We start from the raw sequence: 25,495 nt of genomic DNA, 5'->3' as shown, positions 1-25,495 counted from the left end.
TGAGCATTAATGATGAACACTCGATGATAATGAGCAGAATCACTGAAGGAAAGAGAAACACAAGAACTACAACTGACTTCAGCCACAGCCTTAGATGAAATCAACTGAAGATAAAAGAAGACATTAAGGGCGTTTTCACACCTACCTTGTTTGGTCCGGATTTTCGGACTTTTCAGTTTGGTCCGAATCAAAATTGCAGGTGTGAAACCTCCCCCATACCACGGTCCGGACCAAACAGACGAAATTTGGTCCGACGAAAAGAGGTAGTCTCGGTCCGGATCAAACTGAACAAAGGTTCGGTTCGTTTCTAGTGTGAAAGCATTTTCTGTATGGTTCGTACTTTCAGACCATTTACAGGAAGTTCCTGTTTATGTTTAAATATTATAACGTTATTTTTAAATTCAATCTAGGCTACATTGATTATGAAAAGTGAAAATATGCGCAATATGTCAGTAGACAGAAAGTCAGAAATAATTTTGAACGAAATTTTGTATGATTTTGCTTAGAAAGCATTTCTTTAATGGGAATTTCGTTTTGTATAAATTGTATCTTAATTTGAATCAACGTTTAATCAGATAATTGCCTGGATTTAATAAATAAGAAGCAAATAGTCTATAGCAGACAATAATCACGGGAGCGATCACATGCTTTACACATGAACTTGAGCGCGTCTCAAATAAACCGAAACTCAGCAGGCTACTTGCCTCACAAACATGAGAAATATGTGTATATAAAGCTTGAAATGTCCACTTTTAAACGTAACGAATAAAAAAATAGTAAAGTAATGCGCACTGTTCAATAGTGGCAACCACGATATGCGTCCGTTCATTCAACTTGTCAAAGACGCTGATGTCAGACGCACGTCCGTTTACAAACCAATCAATGTCCAGATGCAGCCCACATAGATGATGACGAGTGGACGCAAGTGCGTCATGTAAAGTTCTTTAGTCCGCTGCAATGTGAAACCAAACCAAAACTAACCGAATATATAAAAAGTATCAAAACATGAACTTCGGTTCGGACCTTGGTGCGGACTTTCAGGTGTGAAAACGCCCTAAATCTCTGAAGATCTCAGCAGATGAGGATTAAACAACTCCACAAACAGCATGACCAGCATCACGCATTACTTAGTCAAAAAAGTGAAGTCATCTGTTGCCTGTAAATGATTAAGTAAATAAACTTCATGCATAATTTAAATAAATTAGTTATGTGGAATAAATAAATTATGTGGAATTGTCAAGTTCACATAACTTAATTTTTCAATTACGCATGAAGTTTTTTACTTAACCATTTTAAAGCAATGGGTTTCCCCACTTTTTTTAAGTTAAGTCTACTGATCACTTTTTACAGTGTGTGAAGGAAAAGCAACAAGTGTCTGTCATATAAGTACATTTTTAATACACAAAAAGCATTCCTGGATTAACCTCATGAAGTTGGTTTTGGCAAAACGTCTCAGGTTATGACTATAACCATAGTTCCCTGAGAAGGGAACGAAACACTGCGTCCACTAAGGACAACTTTAGGAACTCCCTCAGCGTGATAGCGTCTGATGCACGTATGTCAACTCAGCCAATGGCGAAAGTGAGCGTCACGGGCGGGTGACGTCACGACCAGGAAAGGATAAATTCACATCCGGTCCGACCAGACTACACTACGTCCACTATGGACAGCTTTGGGAACGAAATACCAAAATGCCATAATACCAAAATGCCTGTCGTGTGAAACTGTGGCACATTCAGGACAGAAGCACTGAGGAACCTGGAGCACATTCCAGGTCAAGATCATAGTATCTTACAAAAGTAAGAGGCAAGGACCAACCGGCCGCATCACAGACTTCTTTGAGGGTAACCCCCGACACCAAGGCCTTAGAGGCCGCCATACTCCTAGGAAAGTGAGCTCTGACAGCTAAAGGACACTGCAGACCAGAATACTCATAAGCCAGTGAAATAGCCTCGACTATCCACTTGCTTATTGTATGTTTGGACACAGGGAGACCCCTGTTATGCGGCCCAAAACAAACAAACAATTGATCCGCTTTTCTCCACAGGGCAGCTCTGTGGACATAAGCATCCAGTGCTCGCACTGGATATACAAGGTTCAATTTTTCCTGGTCCGGACTAACAAATGGAGGAGGACAGAGAGCCCGCAGCACTATAGGCTGTGGAACATTGGTTAGCACCTTCGGAACATACTCTAATCTAGGGTAAAGGAAAGCTTTAACCATCCCTGGTGCAAACTCCAAGCACATGGGGGATATCGATAAGGCCTGAAGGTCTCCTACTCTCTTAATAGAAGAGATGGCGAGAAGGAAAACAGTTTTTAGATTCAGTAACTTTTCTGAGATGATGTCAAGTGGCTCGAACGGAGCCGCAGATAAACCTTCCAACACTATAGCCAAATCCCAAGCAGGAACTCTAGTGCGCACAGCAGGCCTCAGCCTCCTGGTGCCACGCAGGAAACAAGTTATTAACGGGTTTCTCCCCACAGTGATACCATCCACATGAGAATGGTAAGCTGAAATAGCTGACATATACACATTTAGTGTAGAAGGGGACAACCCAGAAGAAAACTGATCTTGTAGAAAATCTAGCACTGAACCAACAGGGTAGTTGACTGGATCTAAATGTCGTTCTTGACACCAAGAAGTGAACAATCTCCACTTCAGGGCATATAGTTTCCTCGTGGACGGAGCTCTGGAGCTAAGAATGGTCTCCACCACCTCAGTAGAGAGACCAGACTCTATGAGCTTGGCCCCCTCAGAGGCCAAACCCGCAGATTCCACATTTCTGGGCGGGGGTAAAATATTGAGCCCTCTGCCTGAGATAGAAGATCCCTCCTGATTGGAATCTTCCAGGGTGAGCCATCGAGCAGCGCTACAAGGTTTGAGAACCAAATCCGGTTCGGCCAGTAAGGAGCTACTAGCAGTAGACTTATCCCCTCCCGGCGAACAACTGGGGGAAACGCCTCGGCCACATCTGTACCATGGCATCCAGTCCCGGAGGAGCTGGATGCATCAAAGAGAACCAGAGTGGACAGTGCGTTGTGTCCTGAGACGCAAACAGATCCACTTCCGCCTGGCCATAAATCTCCCAAATGAGCTTCACCACCTCGGGGTGAAGTCTCCATTCCCCTGGCTTCAGCCCCTGTCTCGACATGCCTTGGGGAAAACCCTCTGGTCCTGAGCCACCACTGTAAGGGTCTCATATACAGCAGGCCAAAAGGTATCACGTTGGCCTCACGCGGCTGCCATCAACCCCAACATTTTTTAAAAATGGCTTCACAGTGAATGACTGGCCTAGTTTTACTCTCTTTACAACTGACAGAATAGCAGCAATGCGAGTGGGTGTAAGCACTGCCCACATAGCTACTGAATCCCAAACCACGCCTAGAAAAGTGGTCCTCTGTACTGGAGAAAGCACACTCTTCTTCGCGTTCAGTCTCAACCTCAACTTTTGAATATGAGCAAGGACGACATCTCGATGCCGAACCGCCATCTCCTCCGACTGTGCTAGTATCAGCCAGTCATCTATAGAGTTCAGAATGCGTATGCCCTGAAAGAGCTAGGCCAAATGGAAGAACCCGATACTGGTACGCTTTGCCCCCGAAAGCGAACCTCAGAAACTTCCTGTGTTGTGGAAGGATGGAGACATGGAAGTATGCGTCCTTTAGATCTATTGTGACAAACCAATCCTCGGATCTGATTTGAGTTACAATCTGACTTCGCGTCAGCATCTTGAATTTTAGTCTTCTGACTGTATGATTCAGATGGCAAAGATCTAATATGGGACGCAACCCTCCTTTTTTGGAACTATGAAGTACCGGCTGTAAAAACCTGACTCTCTGTTCTGTACAGGGACCTGTTCTATAGCCTCCTTTCTTAATAAGGTTTCTACTTCCTGTTCCTTTATCAGAGCCCCCTCGGGATGTACTATTGTTAACAGCACTCCGTTGGATCGAGGTGGGCAGAACCCAAACTGAATTCTGTACCCCTTCTCTATCGTCTGCAGGACCCATAGCGATATAATTGGTAGAAGTTTCCACTCTGCCAGAAAATCTACTAAGGGAACCAGTAGTGAATAAACGTAATGAATATGGCTTCTTCCATGATCTACACAGCTCACTGTGTAGATCGGGAAAGAAAGGAAGGCCCTGTGGTGAAGGTGACACATTAGATGATAGAAAACGCTCGTCTAATTTGTTTTTAGGACGAGTGCCTTGTTTCTCGGCTGGCCAATCGATATTTAACTTAGCAACAGCGCAAGTTATCACCTCCACCAGCTCTTCATGTGCTGGGGAAAGAGATGTCGAATCATCTTCCCCCAATCCGACGCTCAACACATCCACCTCCTCAGAACTGGAGTGTTGAAGCGATGGTCTCTCACCCTGGGCGGAAGAAGCTGCAGCGCCGGCTTCCGACACAAGTGATTGAGCGACAGATCTCACGGGTGAAGGCAGAGAAAGGGCGCTCGCACCCGTCTCCAACCCCGCCGTGAGATCCATCTGCGATCCCCATCATGTCCTTCTTCGCTGTGCCTCGGCAGCAGCGGGTCCAGAACCAGAAGGAACGCGCTCCTGATCACCCTTCTCAAAGAGTGACAGGAGGGAGCGGAGCGTGCGAAGCGGCAGCCTCTCACAATGCTCGCAATCAGCCCCCTCGAAAGCTGATAGAGCGTGCTCCACTCCCAAACACATCACACACAAATCATGTCTATCTCCACCTGTAAGGAAACGGGGACACGGGGGAGTACACTGTTTGAATACTGATGCGTTCACCATGACTGTTTTACTTATTGAGCTGATAATATTGGACAGACAACAATAAATATACAAAGACAGTTTTCACACAGAGCGCTTTGCTGAGGCAGAAAAGCTGAAGTTTGGTCGGACCGGATGTGTATTTATCCCTTCCTGGTCGTGACGTCACCCGCCCGTGGCGCTCACTTTTGCATTGGCTGAGTTGACATACGTGCATCAGACGCTATCACGCTGAGGGCGTTCCCAAAGCGTCCCTAGTGGACGCAGTGTGAAGTTCCCTCGAAAGGGAACTATAAGAACACATGCATTTTTGTCTTTAAGTCTACTTTTATCTATACAAATCTTCTCAAACACTCAATAAAATTATTAAGTGATATAAACAAAAAATCCAAAGTGTGTTGTTTTCATTTGCATTAAAGTGAATTGTTTTATTAAGTGCATGCCCAGAACACGAAGTAAACAATAAATAAAACTGACATTCCAGAAATAAAAATCAAAACATCATTAGTATGATTTATAAGCACAAAAATGTCCCCACAAGGTCAAAAGTACCTGAACCACACACACACACACACCACAGGCTTCTGTTGTTTTATATACAGATAACTATAATATAAACAGAGCAGGATGGGATACATTAATAATTTGGGTTAGTGACTGAAACTGTCCTTAATTATAAACAATGTATTCCTACTATGCAATAAACTTCAATCCCAGTTATTTGTCTTGATCTCGCATATATATATATATATATTCAGAAACAAAATTGTCACATGCCAGAAGCATATATATATATATATATATATATATAATATATATATATATATATATATATATATATATATATATATATATATATATATATATATATATATGCTTCTGGCATGTGACAATTTTGTTTCTGAATGGCTGTTTTTTTAAATATTATCATTAAGTTTAGTTAAATGCTTGGACATGTGTTCTAAAAACATTTTGATTTAAATGCCTATGCCTATGAATGATTTTGTTGAAAAATCAAATATGTAGGCTAAGTGTCAACAGATTATACAATATCAGACACCGATACATTAGCAGCAGACATTTCATCTCCTTAAGTTGCGAGGTGGAGTCACCATGGACTTGTCTTGTTGGTCCTAGACATCCAACAGATGCTCAATCAAAGAGACCTGAAAAATTTGGAGATCAGGACAATACCTTGAACTCTTCTTTATGTTCCTTAAACCATTCCTGAACATTGAAGCAAGGTGCAATGTCCTGTAGGTTAGGTCAAGCCAATTTTCAAGTTATCAGTTTAACCCAGTGAATACCTCTACACTGTAAAAAAAATTCAGGTCTCCAATTGAAAATGTTCTAGTGACCGATCACATCTAAATTTTTCAGTTGGCCAAATTGAATTTCTGTGAATTGATGCAATTTAATTAAAAGTCAAGAAATTCAATTTGGCCAACTAAAAAATTTAGATGTGATCTGTCACTAGAAAAATTTCAATTGGAGACTGGATTTTTTTTTACAATGTAGCAGGTAAGACTGTATTTAGCATATGTTCCTTAAGAGGTTCAGAGGAGGGAGATTTTAATGTGGAGATTGAGAGCATGGTGCTAAACGAGCAACTTGGGGAGAGAGAGACAGGAGAAGACCAGTGGGATAACTAGGCTAAGTGAGGTTTGACCCGTAACATGGATTCAAGAAAAAGTTTGGTGAAGAATCGTAGCTCATATCTGTGCTGGAAAACCAAAATAATGACGTTACTGTCTGCATAGTGCCCCTTGACCAGTGTATTGTCATGCTTAGCAGCTCGCAATCTTAGAAAAATCTGAGTCTTTGGCCAGAGTGTGCAGGTTCTGTCTGTGAATGTGTTGGCAGGCTGTTAAAGAACATTGTTTGGTGCAGTGTTTGATGTTTGACCTTATAATCTACTGTCTAACAGATCAAATGGACTAACAAAGCACAGTTTGCTTATTTGGATATACACTCATGTACACATAAGCGCCTCCTTCTGGTAAGCAGACAATGGTGCTACTGTATTTCCTGAGGAAATGTTAAGTTGTATTTAAAAAGTTACGCTTTGCAATACATTATCATGTTTCATCACATATGTGTAAATCTATTGAATAACAACAATATTAAAAGTTGATAATTGTATGTTATTGTATTAATTAAGTCAACACATGAGTTAATTTTAAATCAATAAAGAACTGCCTCATTTATAAACGTTGCGTACGCACAAAAGAAGGCGTACGCCGCTCTCTACGCAATAATTGGTATTTATAAAAAAGCAAACTTGACGGGAAAATGTGCGGTCCTTCACGCAAGCTCTGACCCAGGCGTACGCACAAAAACGGGTGAAATGATAAATGGCGACACCGTCGGCAGATGGAAGAAACACGTGAAAGTGTGTGAAACTGTACAGTTCTACGTAGACCAGGGGTCTCCAAATTCGGTCCTGGAGGGCCGCTGTCCTGCAGAGTTTATCTCCAACCGCAAATAAACACACCTGAACCAGCTAATCAAGGTCTTACACGGTCCTAATAAGACACTGATTAGCTGATTAGCTGGTACAGGTGTGTTTAATTGGGGTTGGAGCTAAACTCTGCAGGACAGCGGCCCTCTAGGACCGAGTTTGGAGACCCCTGCTGTAGACCATTGAGCAGGCACGTGCAGAGGGGGGGGGCTTTGGGTGCTCGAGCCCCTGCCCTTTTTCAAAATGAATGAAAAGTGCCCCTCTCAGACAAATATCAATGATAATATCGTGGTCAATAAAACGAAATAAATGTGATTATTATAACATGACATTGATGACAATGTATACAATAGTAACGAACGGCTCAAAAGTCGGACAATTTCTGTTGAGGCGTTGCCATAACGCGTTGCTATGGGTTGCGTGCGTTTTGATTGACAGCTGATTTTCCTCTGTTCGGAAGCGGCTCTCGAGCCAAATATGGTCCTTTCAGAGAGTATGTGGCCTTACGGGAAAAATGTAAACCAATATTTTTTTTCAACCATAATCAGAGCTAATGTGTTGATTTAATTACAAATCTATATATTATATATTTTAAAGTATTACACAATTCACCAATGCCCGTTTGTCATGTATATACACCAACCAATCTGGCAAAGCAAGTTCAAATTCCATTGGGCATGTGAAGTGGAGCGGTAATTTTCTGTTCTTATTCATAAATCGGTTGAAAACTACATGGACAGACGAACTAACGTTTCGGGCTTTCGGTAGGGTGCGCGCGTGTACCGAACGGTTATGAATGTAATCTATAACAGTTAACAGTCGGCTTGTTTAAAGCGCGGAACACACTTCAATCCGAGTTCCCACACGAACATATTAAGTATTCAGTCCATTTTATCACGAAATTCAAACGATAAATGCCGTTTTAAAGCTCTATTATGTGACGTGACAGATAGACGCGTATAAGTTCAACTTCAAGAGGCAGCGCGCGGCGCGCGAGTGAACGCGATCATCTCTTCCTAAAGAAATGAAAATATCTAAAGGTATGTTGAGGATACATTACAACTTACTGAAACGTATCATATGTTGTGTAATCGCTCCATCGGTGTTTCAACCGCGGAAAGACAATAAAACAGCTTGTAAACAAACAATGTCATGTAGAATCACATTTACCTCAGAAGTCATTCAGTGTCAGTTCACTAGAGAGATTAACTCTTTCACTGAATACATGCACTATATTAGCCTATATATTCGTTATATTAGCCTATATATATTCATTATATACCACTTAGCCTCTTAGTGATGTCTTGTTTATTTAATGCATGTTTAAATAAACCTGTCATGAAAATTACAGCCACTAAATGATTATATTTCAACAAATAAATCAAAAAATAATAATAATTAGATTTACATATTAATGCAAAAACTGCTTTATGTGAAGCTTATGAGTGTTGATTATTATATCTAAAAATAAATAGCAAATGAATTTAGGCTAATAGTTTGGGCTCTGTTGTTAATCTTTAATAGCAATATGTAAGGGCTCCCTATATAGTTTACAGCATTATCTTTAAGAAACTTTTAGTTATAATTGAATTCATTTAAGGACAGACAATTTTTTTTTTATTAAACCACTGTTGAATAAAAATTAATAAAACGCAATTTTGTAAAACGTGACTTCAAAACCGAGATACGTACCGAACCGTCAGTTTTGTGTACCGTTACACCCCTAATATATATATATATATATATTTACATATTGCCCCTTTTTTACATTTGAGCCCCTGCCTCTGAAGAACTCTCTGCACGGCCCTGCCATTGAGTAAAAGAAATGGCAATACTGCCTCTCATAAATAACATGAAGACTTCACAAAGCAAGTCTTACAATTAACAGCCTACACGAACTCCCGTTTGATCGATCTGCAGTGTAAAACAAACAAAATCAAACGAATTTAATTACAACAGAAATGCAAATGAACACATATTTGCAAAAAGAAAAGTGAAATATGTTCTGCAATAATATTGGCATGTTATGCAATTCATCCTCATAAATAATATGGTAAACAGAACGAAATAATGTACAAAACTCGTGTCCGTCTGGCGGAGCAGATATAGATTCAATTAGATAGACAGATAGATAATTAGGGAGGTATATTGATAGATAAATAGATAGATAGTAGATAGATGTATTAAATGTCCACTGGGGAACGTTGTTTTCTTAGTAAAATTTCTTCATCAGCTATACGGAATCATGGCATTCATGCATATGCCTTTAGTTTTATTTTTGATAAAATAAAGAATGACGTATGTCTCAACCATTCAGAAAGCTGCAAGAAATAACATTTGCTCTGAGGCCATTGACAAATTGAAACTTAATAAATCTCCAGGAAATGATGGTTTGACCGCAGAATTCTATAAAAAATTCTCAAATCATCTTTCACTATTTCTTTTCAATGTTTATTTAGAAAGCCTCAAAAAGGGTAGTCTTCCACCGTCTATGACTCAGGGTGTCATAAATTTAATCCCTAAACCTCAAAAAGACCACTCTCAATTGGAAAATTGGCGACCTATAAGTCTTCTGAATAATGACTATAAAATTTTAGCCATGATTTTTGCTAAAAAGATTAAATGTGTCTTAGATGATCTAATAGATGAATGTCAATCGGGCTTTATGACAGACAGACTTATTTCAAACAATATTAGACTTGTTCTTGATATTTTAGACTACTCAGATTTGATTTTGGATGACAGTTTTCTGCTTTTTCTTGATTTTTAGAAAGCTTCTGATTCCATTGAATTTCCTTTTATTCTTAAATCCTTGAATATTTTTGGTTTTGGCCCTAATTTTATTAATGCAATTCAAACTTTGTATAATAATGCCAATGCTTCAATTAAATTACAATATGGTACTACTCATAGGTTCAACATAGAGAGAGGCATTCGTCAAGGCTGCCCTATCTCGCCTTATCTTTTTCTGCTTCCTATGCAACTCTTAGCCATCCACATTCAAAATAGTAATTTGAAAGGTATCTCTGTGGCAAATCGGTCAATATTAATAAGCCAACTAGCTGATGACACAACTCTTTAAAAAAAAATAAAGATCAAGTTCAGTTAGTCTGAGACAAAATTAGTTTTTTTTCCTCCGCTTCTGGTTTATGTCTTAATATCCATAAGTGTGAACTTTTATCTATAAAAGATTGTACTGATGTTAAAATTTGTGACATCCCAGTCAAATCTGAAGTTAAATATCTAGGTATCATTATATGTAAAGATCAGAAAAAGAGATCAAAGCTCAACTTTGAACCTCTTATTCTCTCTATACGACGTAAATTAAATTCTTGGTTACAGCGTGATCTGTCAATAATAGTTAGAATGTTACTGTCTAAGGCAGATGGTTTATCTCGGGTTATCTATCCTGCAATGGTTCTGGATGTCCCTGTAGAAATTTGTAGAATGCTGGACAAAATTATAGTCGACTTTGTTTGGAATTTTAAAACTCACTTGATTAAAAAAAGTGTTATGTTAGCTGACCAGGCTATGGGGGGGGGTTTGAGTTAGTAGATTTTTCTACTCTTAATAATTCATTAATAATGCAATTTTGACATCTCTAAAATACCTTTATCTTTATCTTGCTTCCATAAACAGGCTTTAACAAGTTGGTCACTTATATATAATTATAATTTTTCTCCTCATAGCTACTTTATTTGGAATAATAAAAATATTAGATATAAACATAAATCTCTTTTTCTTCACAACTGGTTTGATAAAAATATATTATTAGTCAGTCAGCTTTTAGATGATCGTTGTTTCCTTTTTACTTATGAACAGTTTATGCAAGAATTCTCTTTCCCAGTCCCCCCAAGAGAATATGCCATTGTGTTTGGTGCAATTCCCGACTGCATCATTCCTTTAGTAAAGTCTGGCCCTAAAGGTTCTTTAGATTCTCCTCTTTTTGACAACACAAAATTATTTGTTGACCAAAGTCTTTTTAATACCATGTCAAACAAAGACATTCGTTCAGTTATTAATAGATCTCAGATTTCTTTACCTGCTTGTGTGAGTTTTTGGAATAACTTATTTAGTGATATAGAATGGGAAGAGTTTTGGCTTCTTCGACAAATTTTTTTCTTATCTAATAAAGTTGTTGAAGTTTCTATTAAAATTATCCATAACTGTTATCCGATAAATCATAAACTTGCTAAATTTAACATTAGTATTTCACCCAATTGCTCTTTTTGCCATCAGTATGAAGAGACTATTAATCACTTGTTTTGGGATTGTACTTACTGTAAAGTCTTCTGGATTGATTTTTTCAAATTTTGTTAAAAAATATTTATATCCAAACTTCTGTATAACCGTATAACCCCCAAAATTGTGTTTTTTGGTTATTCTTTGAAGTTAGACCCTACTCATTGTAAATGTATTATTAATTTATTGCTTTACTGTGCTAAATTTTACATTCATAAGTGTAAATTTTCAACAAAAACTCCCTACTTTTTTATTTTCAGGAAAGATTTTGATATGTATTTAAACTTGTTAAGAAATTCTGATAATTCTATTGCATGTAAGACTCTTTCATGGTGTAAATCATTTAAGCTATCTTAATTTGCTTTATTGTTTGTAACCCTCATTGTTCTTTGTTCTTTGTAATTGTAATTGTTGTTCTCTTGCATATTAAAAAAATAAATAAATAAAATAAAATAAAATGTAAATAAATAAATAACATTTGCACTGAACTATTTCCCATTTCCACGTAGATAATAGGGATAGGGATTAATAGGGATTCCCCAATAATTGGTGCCAGTCTCTCATCAAGAGGGGTCAGCTCCGGTGTCCCCTTTCCCCCACCCGTGGCAGACACACTCTGGCAGGGCCGTGCAGAGAGTTCTGCAGGGGCAGGGGCTCAAATGTAAAAAAGGGGCAATATATATATATATATATATATATATATATATATATATATATATATATATATATATATATATATATATTATATATATATATATATATATATATATATATATATATGTATATATATATGTGTATATCCTTATATATATCCTTATGTTCATCAAGCCTGCATTTATTTAATAAAAAATACAGAAAATAAATATTCTGAAATATTATTACATTATGTTCTTTTTAACTTTTTATTATCAAAGAATCTTGAAAAGAGTATCACAGTTTCAATCATTGACATTAAATCCTCATATTAGAATGATTTCTGAATGATCATGTGACACTGAAGAGTGGAGTAATGATGCTGAAAATACAGCTGTGATCACAGGAATAAATTATATTTTAAATGATTTTAAAATAGAAAACCATTATTTTAATAATATTTCACAATATTGCTGTTTTTTATCAAAAAAATGCAGGCTTGATGAACATAAAAGACTTCTTTCATAATGCTGCATAATATTAAAAAATGGTAATATAATTAAGTCCTTTCACGTCACCATTTCGCCAGCACTTCACATAATAGGCCTGTAGGTGCCGGTGGCACTTGGGTTTTGTTAACTTTGATAGTTTCATGAAGTAGTAAACGGTGTATCAATATACATAAATACAAGTGAATTTAACACTACTTACCATTAATGCGACTTTTGCTGCTTAATGGTTTTGTGCAGATTTGTTTGTTGTCAGTTAAAATCCATTTTGTCAGTGATGCAATTTATAAAATGAGACAAACCGCAGGAAATCGTTCCACAAACGTTAGTTCGTCTGTCCATGTAATTTTCAACCGATTTATGAATAATGCTGCCTTCACGTGCTATCGGAAATTTGATTATTCCGACTTCTGAAGTCGTGATTACGAGCGCATTGCATTCAAGATTCAAAATGTGAGGGCGTTCATGTGCAATGTTTACCTAGGAAACTCGTATTTACGATAATTCCGAGAGCACGTGAAGGCAGCATAAGAACAGCTTTGCCAGATCACGATTGGTTGGTGTATAGTATACATGACGGGCATTGGTGAATTGTGTAATACCTTAAAATATATAATATACATATTTGTAATTAAATCAACACATTAGCTCTGATTATGGATGGGAAAAAAAATATTGGTTTACTTTTTTCCCGTAAGGCCACACACTCTCTGAAAGGACCATATTTGGCTCGAGAGCCGTTTCCGAACAGTAGAAAATAAGCAGTCAATCAAAACGCACGCAACCCATAGCAACGCGTTATGGCAACGCCTCAACAGAAATTGTCCGACTTTTGAGCCGTTCGTTACTATTGTATACATTGTCATGTTATAATAATCACATTTATTTAGTTTTATTGACCACGATATTATCATTGATTTTGTCTGAGAGGGGCACTTTTGATTCATTTTGAAAAGGGGCAGGGGCTCGAGCACCCAAAGCCCCCCCCCCCCTCTGCACGTGCCTGCACTCTGGCGATGGAGCGCTAGACGTTTTTTTGCCTCGACTTTGATGTCCGACCAAGCCTGCGGCACGCCTGTCAGAAACTGAAGCTTCCGCGCCTCTATCGCCCCCCGGTGGCTGGTCCCAGTATAGCTCCTAAACCCCGCCCCTCCATGTATTAGAATGGACACTAAACAATTCAATTACACTTCAAATAATTGTTTCCTAAAGATGGTTTCTGTCATTTTAGGCAGTTTTTATCACGATGATTTCATTTCAAGTGTTCGTTTTTTAAATAAGTTTAGTTTTAGTGAGTTATTTGATGCTATTAAAACGGGGGGTGTGACATCATGATTGACAGCTGAGATTGACGGCTTCTCTAAGTGAATTTGTTACTGTGGCACTAACAGAATTTTTTCGGGATTTTGGGGAGGAGATTGGAGCTTTAGCTTTAATTTCTACATTTCTATAACTGTTTATTTCACACCAACATAACGAATTGTTCTGCATCTGTGAGAGTGTGGGCGGGCTTTTGATAATCGCGCCTCTACTTCCAGCTCTCGACTGCGCAACTCCGGTCCCGAGATCGCTACTGCGCAGACTCGGTCCCAAGATGTCAGCGCCGTGTGCGGGCCTACGAAAGCTTCAACTCTGGTCAGCGGAAGTCAATGAAGTCGCGTCGTCCATATTTTTTTACGGTCTATGTGTCCGACCATAAATGTTTTATTTCGGCCACAGTCCGAGGTTGTGAGGCTACAGCATTTACGGCGTCTGCAACTGCCACCTTTTGCCACTCAAGTGCCTTTTTGGCATTAGTAATGCTCACACTGTGCCCTCCAAACTACATTTTTCTCCTCTTTTCCACCTCGCCAACAATAACTTCTACTTCACATTGATTGAAGTTACGTTTTTTTTTCATTTCCTCTCTGTGTTTGCCATGATTTCGCAATTGATGAATATTAACTTGTGGGCATTTCACGGACTATTTATGGACAATGGGCGTGACATGAAGCCGCAAAAGCTGCGCTACATTTAGAATTGATTGGGATTTATTAAGGGAAAACTGCGTACGATGTGCGTGTGCACCATAGATATCCATAATAAAGGCTAGATGTCTCATGCGCACTGCTGGCCAATTGAGGTCGACGTCCGCACCTGGCGGCCATCTTGTCACAGGCAGCTCGCTCACTCGTAACATTGTTTTCATGGGTGCTTGCACTTTTTAAATAACCATAACTTGCTCAATTTTCTACAGATTTTCAAACGGTTTGGTTCGTTATAAATGTCAGAGATGTAGTTATGACACTGCATACTTATGAAAAATTATTCATAATTTGTTCAAGCATCCATAATTATAGCCACGTTAATAACGTTTGTAAGAAACCAAACCATTTGTAAATCCGTCAAGATTTCAGTGAGATAAGAGTATTTGTGTTCGTGCAGATCACTCACCTTACATCAGGGCTGCGTTCAGCCCCAACAAAACGTTGCAAAACGTTTTTTAAACGGAAATGGTGCTGCGTTGAACACCCTGTTCTGTTGACGCAAGAGTTGTAACTATGGCAGCCGAGAAGGCCATTCTTTGTGTTCTTTTTGAGGAGTTTTCGGAGCCTGATAAAATCGATATAAATACGTGTTTAATACTGCAAAATGCATGCAATCACTGCCCTTACCGTCCAGAATAAATGACAACATCCCAATCCCATTTATTTAACTTTATCTCCTGGTAATCAATTCTAATTTAAATCATTTTATTTTTAGTTCTTACTTTTTTAATAGCTTGTATTTTCTTTCTCACTTTATGTCAAGCACTTAATTACATATATGAAATTTGGTATAAACTTGCCTTGCAATTAAGCTAAAGATATAAATAAATACATCATAATGTTGATTATATATATATATATATATATATATATATATATATATATATATATATATATATATATATATATATATATATATATATATATATATATATATATATATACACTATATTATATATATACTATATATATATATATATATATATTACTATACTATATACTATACTATATTACTATAAAACTCTTACGACAATCATGTCTTCTAATAACAGCGGACACATTAAAGCTACACTGTGTGATATTTTCCCCCATCTAGTGGTGAAAAGGTATATGACCATCCAGTGAATTTTAGTTTCTGTTCCTCTCAATTCCGATTTCGTTTCAACTCCTACGGTGGCCGATTTAGTCCAAGATTAACATGGCTTCCAGTTCGACCTCGTCCACATTCGACACGGTGCCTGTGGGATATTCTGTGCGCAGTGGGATGGTTGGAACTCAACTGGCCTAATTATTCGGCTAGAAAGAACTGCAGCTAATCCAGAGTGAACTTTGATGATAGTAATGTTTATTCAGTCAACCAATTGCAAGGCATAAACAGGTTTGCGTGGATATGTACATAAATGTGGTTTCTGTGAGAGAACAAATAAGGATGTTAAATATACATACACAGTTAAGAACTGTATAACTATACTTATAAATTACATTTGTATAATGTAACCGTAAACCAGAGCTTATTGTACCATATATAGGCGCTAAATGCAGCTGCATTAAAAGGAGCGGAGCTGCCGCTGCTGCTGCTAACAAGCGGTGTCCGGTTACAAAAGTGTGCGCCGCTTTAACGTTAGCACTGCAGTGCGCTCTGTATAACAATTGTTAATATGCCGATCAGACCTGATACATATTTCTATCAACATACATTACAAGCAAATATTTTCTATAAACGAATAAACATTGTTGATAACAAAATAACTGAATGATTATTCAAATAGGTGAGCATTACGCTATTGTATGTTGACACAAAAATACTTCTGAGGTGACATCAACTGAATTACGCGATGACACACTCTGAAACACATCTAAAATGACAATAACTATTATTACTTACGGAGTTATTAACGCACAGAAATACCACACAAGGAAAAACAGACTTTTGAGGAATAAACAAGCCAGGAAAACTCCATATAACTCTGTTACTGGACGCTGCTGAGATGAAAACTCTCTGCACATGCACCAGACAAGTCTGAAGTTGACGCGCACATGCGCGAGGCAGAGAATTTTGTACAGTGCCATCGAGTATTAAACTGGTTAAAACGCGAAAGGCGAAGCTTGAATTTACGGGTATGTCCCTCTTTGGCTAATGTACTTTCAAGATGGAGGGGCAACATGGCGACCACCGTTAGATCCCATCACCTTATGTATTTTCAATGGCATATTATAAACTTACGAGAATACTTTATTACTTGAAAGAAGTAAATATACATTAATGAGCACATATATTTTTGAAAGAACTAAGTGTTTTTAGCTAAGAATAGACTAAAAAAGTTACACAGTGTAGCTTTAAACAACTTTACTTCCATTGTGTGAGCTGTCTCTTTAATACCGCGTGGTTTATATACATTTTGCCGCTGATTGGGCTGACATTTTTGACACACCCACCAAACGACATCAAACGCATCTCAAACCCGTTGCACACCGTTTCCAGGAAACATGACGTTCAACCGGAAACCGTAGCGAAACGTTGCACACCGGTTTGAGCTTTGAACGTGCCCCTGGAGCCACAGAGCCCTGCCTGTGACAAGATGGCCGCCGGTGATGACGTTAGAGACTCCGCCGTAAGACATCTTTAGCCTTTATTATGGATATCTATGGTGCGCACGGTTTTATAAATCCGAATATTTCTGTGCGTACGCACGTGTTTCATCCATACGCCACTTCTGACGCAAATCCTACGCAAAGTTGTATAAATGAGGCCCCTGGTCATTTATAAAGACACATTCCAGGTATTTCTTTATTTTATACTTGTATGCTCATAATTTTACAGGTGTTATAAAATGTCCTCAAATTCACTTTCCATCTCATTAGCCTTTTGCAAAATCCCCTTAGCAGTTCTTTAAAGAAATCGACCTCCAGGAAGTGACCCTTTTTGGTTTGAAACAACAGAACAAACATGAGTTGAGTAAATATAAGCAATGGATCTAATTAATTTTGTGATGTTCTGTAATTAGTGGGCTTGTGTTACTATAAAATGCACTCCATTGTCAAATGCACATGATGATATCAGATTTTTAAAAAATGGTTAAAAAAACATGTTGGACAATTTATGCAAACCATTATTTATTTATTAAATTCAAGCCAAGTAACATTTATAAATATATAATTTTATACACCAATCAGGCATAAACATTATCCTAATATTGTGTTGGTCCCCCTTTTGCTGCCAAAACAGCCCTGACCCGTCGAGGCATGGACTCCACTAGACCCCTAAAGGTGTTCTGTGGTATCTGGCACCAAGATGTTAGCAGCAGATCCTTTAAGTCCTGTAAGTTGCAAGGTTGCCTCCATGGATCGGACTTGTTTGTTCAGCACATCCCACAGATGCTCGATTGGATTGAGATCTGGGGAATTTGCAGGCTAAGTCAACATCGTTGTTATGCTCCTCAAACCATTCCTGGACCATTTTTGCTTTGTGGCAGAGCGCATTATCCTGCTGAAAGAGGCCACCAGGGAATACCATTTCCATGAAAGGGTGTACATGGTCTGCAACAATGCTTAGGTAGGTGCTACATGTCAAAGTAACATCCACATGGATGCAAGGACCCAAGGTATCCTAGCAGAACATTGCCCAAAGCATCACACTGCCTTATTCGCTTGTTTGATTGTTTTTCTGATTGTAATCTTTTTCTGCTGTCATTGTTTTCCTTGAGGTTTCCTCCAGGTACATTCCATGTTTTATAGGCAACCTCTCTCCTGCTAATTCAGACTAGCACAGTTGGTTTTAAATTAATCTTGTTTCTTTTAATTCAGGAGTCAGGAATCCATAGTCCAGAGACCTGTTGTATGAAGCTAGTTGAATCCAACCTGATTTAGATCATGTTCAACGGGCTCACAACGCTCTGTATAAACCATAGGTACGGTATAAACATTCTCTGTCAAATCAGGTTTTTTAGTCCTTTTTTTATTTTTTTACTTTATTAAATCTTTACGATACAAACAGAAAGAGTCATTAATACAGAAACAACAAATAATAGACAAGAGCAGAGCCAGGGGGAGTTTCAAATAAATACATTAAAGATAGAGCATAACTGAATGGTTTTAGCAGCCTTCTTATTTTTTGAATCATGGATTGAATTGATGTACTGTTCTCCTTACCAAAAGCAATAAAAGGTTTAGAATGACTAAATTTGGCTTTGTGAATATGATATTTCTCTAAAATGATCAATAGATTAATTAGGTAGGCTATATTTCTTTGTATTTTTTACTCTTGTTATGGAAACCAAACTGTACATTTTTCCAAAACAAAGAAAAATCAGCAATAAGTTTAACAGTAATGTATCGGGACAGATCTTTCCAGAAAGTGATGGCATAGGGACATTGCCAGAACAGATGTACCATTGTTTCTGGACATATTCCACAAAAAGAACAATTAACACATATGTCAAACTTAAACCTAAGGAGATAATGCTTAGCAGGATAATACCTATGAATGATTTTGAAAGAGACTTCTCTTACTTTATTCGTAAGGAGGTATTTGTAAGGAAGGTTCCATATGTTGCCCCAATTCAGGTTGTCAACAAAGTTAGACCAATAGGGATCAACATTAGGTATGCGACATCTCTCTGGAATAAAGAGCGAATATTACGATTATTATTCCTCATTTTGGTTGCAAAACATAATTTACCAACTGAGGTCAACTTAGGGTCCAGATCTGGTAGGCAATCTGGTTTTCCAGCCCCTTTTAAGAGAGTTAAAATACCAGATGGGATGGCATCCATAACAATTGCAAACTCTCTTGGGGTGATTGGAATGCCAAAAGTGTTAAAGGGGTGGTAAAACACATTCTTTCGAAGGCTTGATTTTGTTTGTGGGGTGCACTGTAACATGTGTTCATGCTTCGTTTGAAAAAAATGTCATTATTTTTCATATATTTTACCTTTATTCTACACTGCTTTGTCCCTCCTTGTAAAAACGGTCTGATGGTTTCTGGGTTCTATGAAGCCGGTCCCTCAAAAATACGCAATGGGCAGTGTGTTGTGATTCGCTAACCGCCTAGTGCACGTTTGTCGGAAACGTCACGCCCCTTACCTTTACCGGTAGACTGTGCTTTGGTAGTATTAGAAACAATGACGTCAATAAAACCATACCAATTTGAGCCCAAATCGGACCCAGACAATTTTAGTGAAGATGTTCGAGCAGAACCTGTTCAACCTGTTCAGTCCTCAAGAGTAAAGACTGCGGATCTATAGTGATCGCTACTGAATGGCACCGTTACTTTTGTATTTTTAGAACGATTATAGCCAAATATCTGTCGCAAGAACTATTAACCCAAAACGAACACTAAACATTGGCTTTACTATAGTTGCCAAATCAAACACAGAACCATGTTTAGCATGCCCGTAGATAAACAATACATAAAAGCTCTAATCAAAGAATAATTTACACTAATTCCAAGTTCGCTGTTGAGATTTAAAAAAAGTTTGTAACGTTAGGTGTTTGTCGGATAACGTTAAGTATGAATGAGCATTTAACAAACTGGTTTGCAGAACATCGTTGTCATTTGTTTACTTCCTTGCTACAACGTACAATTAACAATACGAACTATTACAGGAAAACACATAGACGAAAAATAAATCATGCTTACAGGTTGTGGCCCGTAAACAGCTTCTGTTTTTAAATCCATCTTTCAGGACAAGCCGTTGTGCGAATCCTGCATTGAACTCGCGAAGATTGTTGAAGATTTCCTCCGTGAAATGTGCAGCAGGAACCACGCGCACCCGTTGTGCATTCACACTGGCAGCGTTTGTCTCGCGCAGCTGAACCGCGGCTCGTGTATTGCAAATACAGATGAATATTGTCCATTATGTCACATTTTCCGGTCTTCTCCTCCGACCCCTGTCTGTCTCGTGCTTTGATTTATGATGGGCAGCATATATCTGCTGCAAATGCGACCTGTTCCCCTCTGTCTCATACACACATGCATATAACCTAGGAAGGCTGAACAAAGTGGACCTGTAATCCGGATGAAAATAACAGCGTTTCGTCGGCATTGCGGCAACAACACTCCAGCCTACTAACTATACCACAACAACTCTTCCCCACAGCAATATAAAATGGCCTCGCCCACTCCCCTTATTTACATTTTTTTTGGATTGCTTACACACTAAAATTAAAAGTAGTACACTATTAGCAAATCCTTACACTCAAGAAGCAAAACATCAGCCCATATTTGCACAACTATAAGCACATTGTCAACCTCACACTTGTTGCAAAACTCTACACACAGTGATTTGCAAAACACTAAACACACTTAACATACATTACACACAAAAATCTATCATGAAGTCACTTCTTTGCACTACCAAAGCACTGACTGTCAAATTACCGCACCGTCCAACCAATTGGTTCAAAACAGTCATCAGGTGTGCAAACACTTGTTCGCTTAATTGTAGACACACCAATCAGGTGTATAAGCACTATAAAAAACAGCAGGTGAGTTCCTCAGTCTACAAGCACAATGGAAAGAGTCAGAGAAAGAGTAAGACGACAAGGAGGAAGAGGAGGAAGAGGAGGAAGAGGAGGAAGAGGAGGAGGAGGAGGAGGAGGAGGAGGAGGAGGAGGAGGAAGAGGAGGAGGAAGAGGAGGAGGAGGAGGAAGAGGAGGAGGAGGAGGAGGAGGAGGAGGAGGAGGAGGAGGAGGAGGAGGAGGAGGAGGAGGAATCAACAGAGGAGCAATCAACAGAGGAAGAGATGGAGGCCATGCTGGAGGCAGAGGTAGAGGAAGAGGAAGAGGAAGACAAGAAGGTGCTCAAAGAGGACCGAATCTCACAAATGAGATCCGTGCAACACTGGTTGATCACGTTGTCAACCACGGACTGACGCTGAGAGAGGCTGGACTGCGAGTACAGCCAAATCTAAGCCGATACACAGTGGCAAGTGTGATAAGAACATTTCGACTGGAAAATAGGTACTGTAAAAATATCATATCACAAACATCTGCACGGTTTCAGTTACTGCTTACAGTACTGTATTCTATGCACTATCAGCACTTCTGTTACCTTTTCCTGTAAAATTACTGTACTATTGTATGGATTTGTTTTTATATATAGGATTGAGGGTCAGGAGCGACAGGGGGGAAGGCCTCCTATGTTCACAGAACAGCAAGAGAGGGAGATTGTAAACATGGTTTTGGCCAACAATGCTATAACACTCAAGCAGCTCCAAGCTAACATTGTCAATAACCATGCCACTTTCAACGATATCCATCAGGTCTCAACATCAACACTGGCACGCATCCTAAAAAAAAACCATATTCAAATGAAGCAAATTTATCGAGTGCCTTTCGAGCGCAATTCCGAAAGGGTGAAGCGACTGCGGCATGATTATGCAGAGGTATGTATTCACTATAGCAGTGTGATCTTGCATACTGTCTCATATTCTTTTACTGTACTGTACTATGTATACTAGATCTACACTGAACTATACAATTTTGCCTGACACTGTTCTTCAGAGAGTTTTACGAATGGATGGAGAGGAGATCCTGCATGAGTTCATTTACGTAGATGAGGCTGGTTTTAACCTGGCGAGAACACAAAGGCGGGGAAGAAACATCATTGGCCAAAGGGCTATAGTCAATGTCCCCGGGCAACGTGGGGGTAATGTAACACTCTGTGCAGCCATTACACAGAATGGGGTCCTCCACCGCCATGCCCATATGGGCCCTTACAACACAGCACTCATACTTACATTCTTGGACCAATTGCACAACATAACAGCAGCTAATCAAATTGATCATATGCAATACATTGTTGTCTGGGACAATGTGTCTTTCCACCGCTCTGCTCTGGTTCAGAACTGGTTTCAGCAACATCCACATTTCACTATCCTATATCTTCCACCATATTCTCCATTCCTCAACCCTATAGAAGAGTTTTTCTCGGCATGGCGGTGGAAGGTATATGATCTCCGTCTCCAGGCTGAGGTACCCCTCATCCAAGCCATGGAGGAGGCCTGTGACCAGATGGAGGTTGCAGCAATGCAAGGATGGATTCGTCATTCAAGACGTTTCTTTCCAAGGTGTCTTGCCAATGACAACATTGCCTGCGATGTTGATGAAATTCTCTGGCCAGATCCAGCTAGGCGAAGAGACGATGTATAGTTTTTTTTGTTCCTTGAACTTACAGTACAATATGTGAAGTGACATTTTGTTACAGTATTCTGGATCTCCATACATTTTGGGCGTGTTGACAAATAAATTAGTTTCTTCAGTCTGCAACATTGGTCTTGTGTGGTGTTTGGTGACTTTACATTATATTTGTACTTTGTTGATGGTAGCCTACTCTAATCATAGGGAAGTAGAAGTGCTAAAAGTGTTTTAGGTTTATCACAGCAGAGTGTAACTCGTGCAAACAGAGTATGTTAATGTGAAACGTGTGTGTTTCATATGGTAACAAAGTGTGGTTTTGAAACAGAAGTGTATAGTTTTTACAAGAGTGTTTAATTATGCAAAGGATCTGTAGTGTTTTGCTAATTGGGTGTGTGGTTGTGCTAATTGTGTGTAGTGTTTTGAAAACGCGGGCCCTGTTTTGAAAATCGTGCTTAAGCAATCCAAAAAAACTGTAATATTCTCTGAGGAGGGATTTATATAAATATTGGGGCTGGTGATGTCAGCAGCCCTGGAGGAATGTCTGTAGTCCCTACCGGCCGTTTGCTGTAGTCCTTAGAAATTGATTTCTTTAAAAGCAAATCTCTGCCTTTGCTTTAAACTTTGAACGTTGTAACTTTGCAGATGTTGTTTATGCTCAAACAGCAACATTACACACTAGCTAAAGTTAGAAAAGTAAAAATCGTGTTTTACCACCGCTTTAAGGAATTCAGAATAATTCAGCAATGATCCACTATCATTTATTAGTTGGGACACAAGATTATTCCAGATGAAGCACCTATGTGGGGAGAAATTATGTTTGTAAATTAATGACAATGCTAAGAGCATTTGTTTATGGAATTTATAATCACATAAAAGTAAGAATTCTAGACCACCAACCTTAGAGAAGAAATAGTAAGTTAGGTATAAAATTCCAAGTATTATTAAGGATTGTAATATGAAGAAAGTTTAGACCACCACATTCAAAGGTGTTCATGATAACAGATTTTTTCACATACTATGGTTTAGTCCTGAGTTTGCGATTAGGCTTGTTTGAGATTAGCAAAATCTGCACAGAACCGATCACCGGTGATCAGCGCGAGATGCATCCCGGTTAGAAATGTGTCCGAGGGCGGTCCGCCTTGCTCTGATGCCATGCTGACGTATGTCCAAAAACTCTCGCGAGCGAAAGGCGGATGTGTCGGATTCTGCAGTCGATCGCAGTTGCTCTCCACCGACTGCGCTGAGCAAAAGCATGATGGGGAACGACTTGTTGACGACACAGCTTAATGCTTATTAGTTTAAACAACCGTGATGCATGGTTCTTTTTTTAAATGTTTGATTTTAAAACTCTGATATCATGTTTTTATGTGTGAATATTCCCAAACTCTCTAACAAAGGCTATCTCTCTGTGGGTTATGTGATTGTTGTCATATTTATAAAAAAAAAAATATATATATATATATATATATATATATATATATATATATATATATGTATGTGTATATATGTATGTGTGTATATATATATATATATATATATATATATATATATATATATATATATATATATATATATATATATATATATATATATATATATATATATATATATATGTATGTATGTGTATATATATGTATGTGTATATATATGTATGTGTATATATATATAGGCTATATATATGTATATATGTATGTATATATGTATGTATGTATGTATGTATATATATATATATATATATATATATATATATATATATATATATATTAAACATATATATATAAACATATATATAAACATATATATAAACATTTATGTAGGCCTAATTAAAGTCAAAATGATTGATAAACACGTCTTTCGAATGGAAATAAATAACAAAAACTTTGGGTGTCTTGTTCATAATATTTATTTTCATATAAAAGTAACAGAACTTAAATTATATCCAGTTTATCAGCAAAAAAGCGCAGGAGTGTGAATCCCGCGATATCAGCCTTTGATCTCGCAGGTGTCTGATTCACTACGAGAAGAGAGAACTGTCCGGCTTTCCTGCACTTTTGTTTAACTTCTCCCCTCACTGCAGCCGCCTAGTCTCGGCTGAACTGCAGGCGAGGCGAGGCGCATCTCAAAAAAGCCTATTAAAGGCCCATTTATACTTCTGCGTCGAGTGTACGCCGTAGTGTACGCCGTAGGCTACGCGCGTAGCCGACGCCGTCGTGAGCATTTATACTTCTGCGCTGTTGTCTGCGTCAATGTGCAATTCCACATGCAGACGCTAGGAGGCAGTGTCCTCGGGCATGTTGGTGTAATCAAGACAAAAGCCGAAGAAGAAGCAGCTTGATGTGTAGAATCTGTACATTCATGTCGGAATATCAGCAGCAGTGAGAGAGCGGCTTTTCTTGCAGCTTGAGTTGTTGTATCTAATACAAATTTAGCACCTCTAGTTGATTAGTAAAGTTAAATAAGGCGATCTGGCGCTGGAATGCATTTGTGAAACCATGCGGAGCTCGTGGCCGCTGTTTTCAGCAGCGGTGGCTCAGCAAGCGATTGTTGTTGCGGAGACTTCATTCACGAAATATACCCTAATGTGTCCCTGTTCTTGATATACAATTACTGATTAACATCTTTGGTTTTAATGAGAAAATAAATAAACTATATTCAGCGGATCTATGTATTTATTTACTTCCATAAAGAATCGCTGGACTGCAAAATAGTGTGTTATAGCAGACGTAAGG

Source organism: Gobio gobio, assembly GCF_949357685.1.
Source record: "Gobio gobio genome assembly, chromosome: 4".
Taxonomy (NCBI): domain Eukaryota; kingdom Metazoa; phylum Chordata; class Actinopteri; order Cypriniformes; family Gobionidae; genus Gobio; species Gobio gobio.
This window is presented reverse-complemented; position numbering follows the sequence as displayed.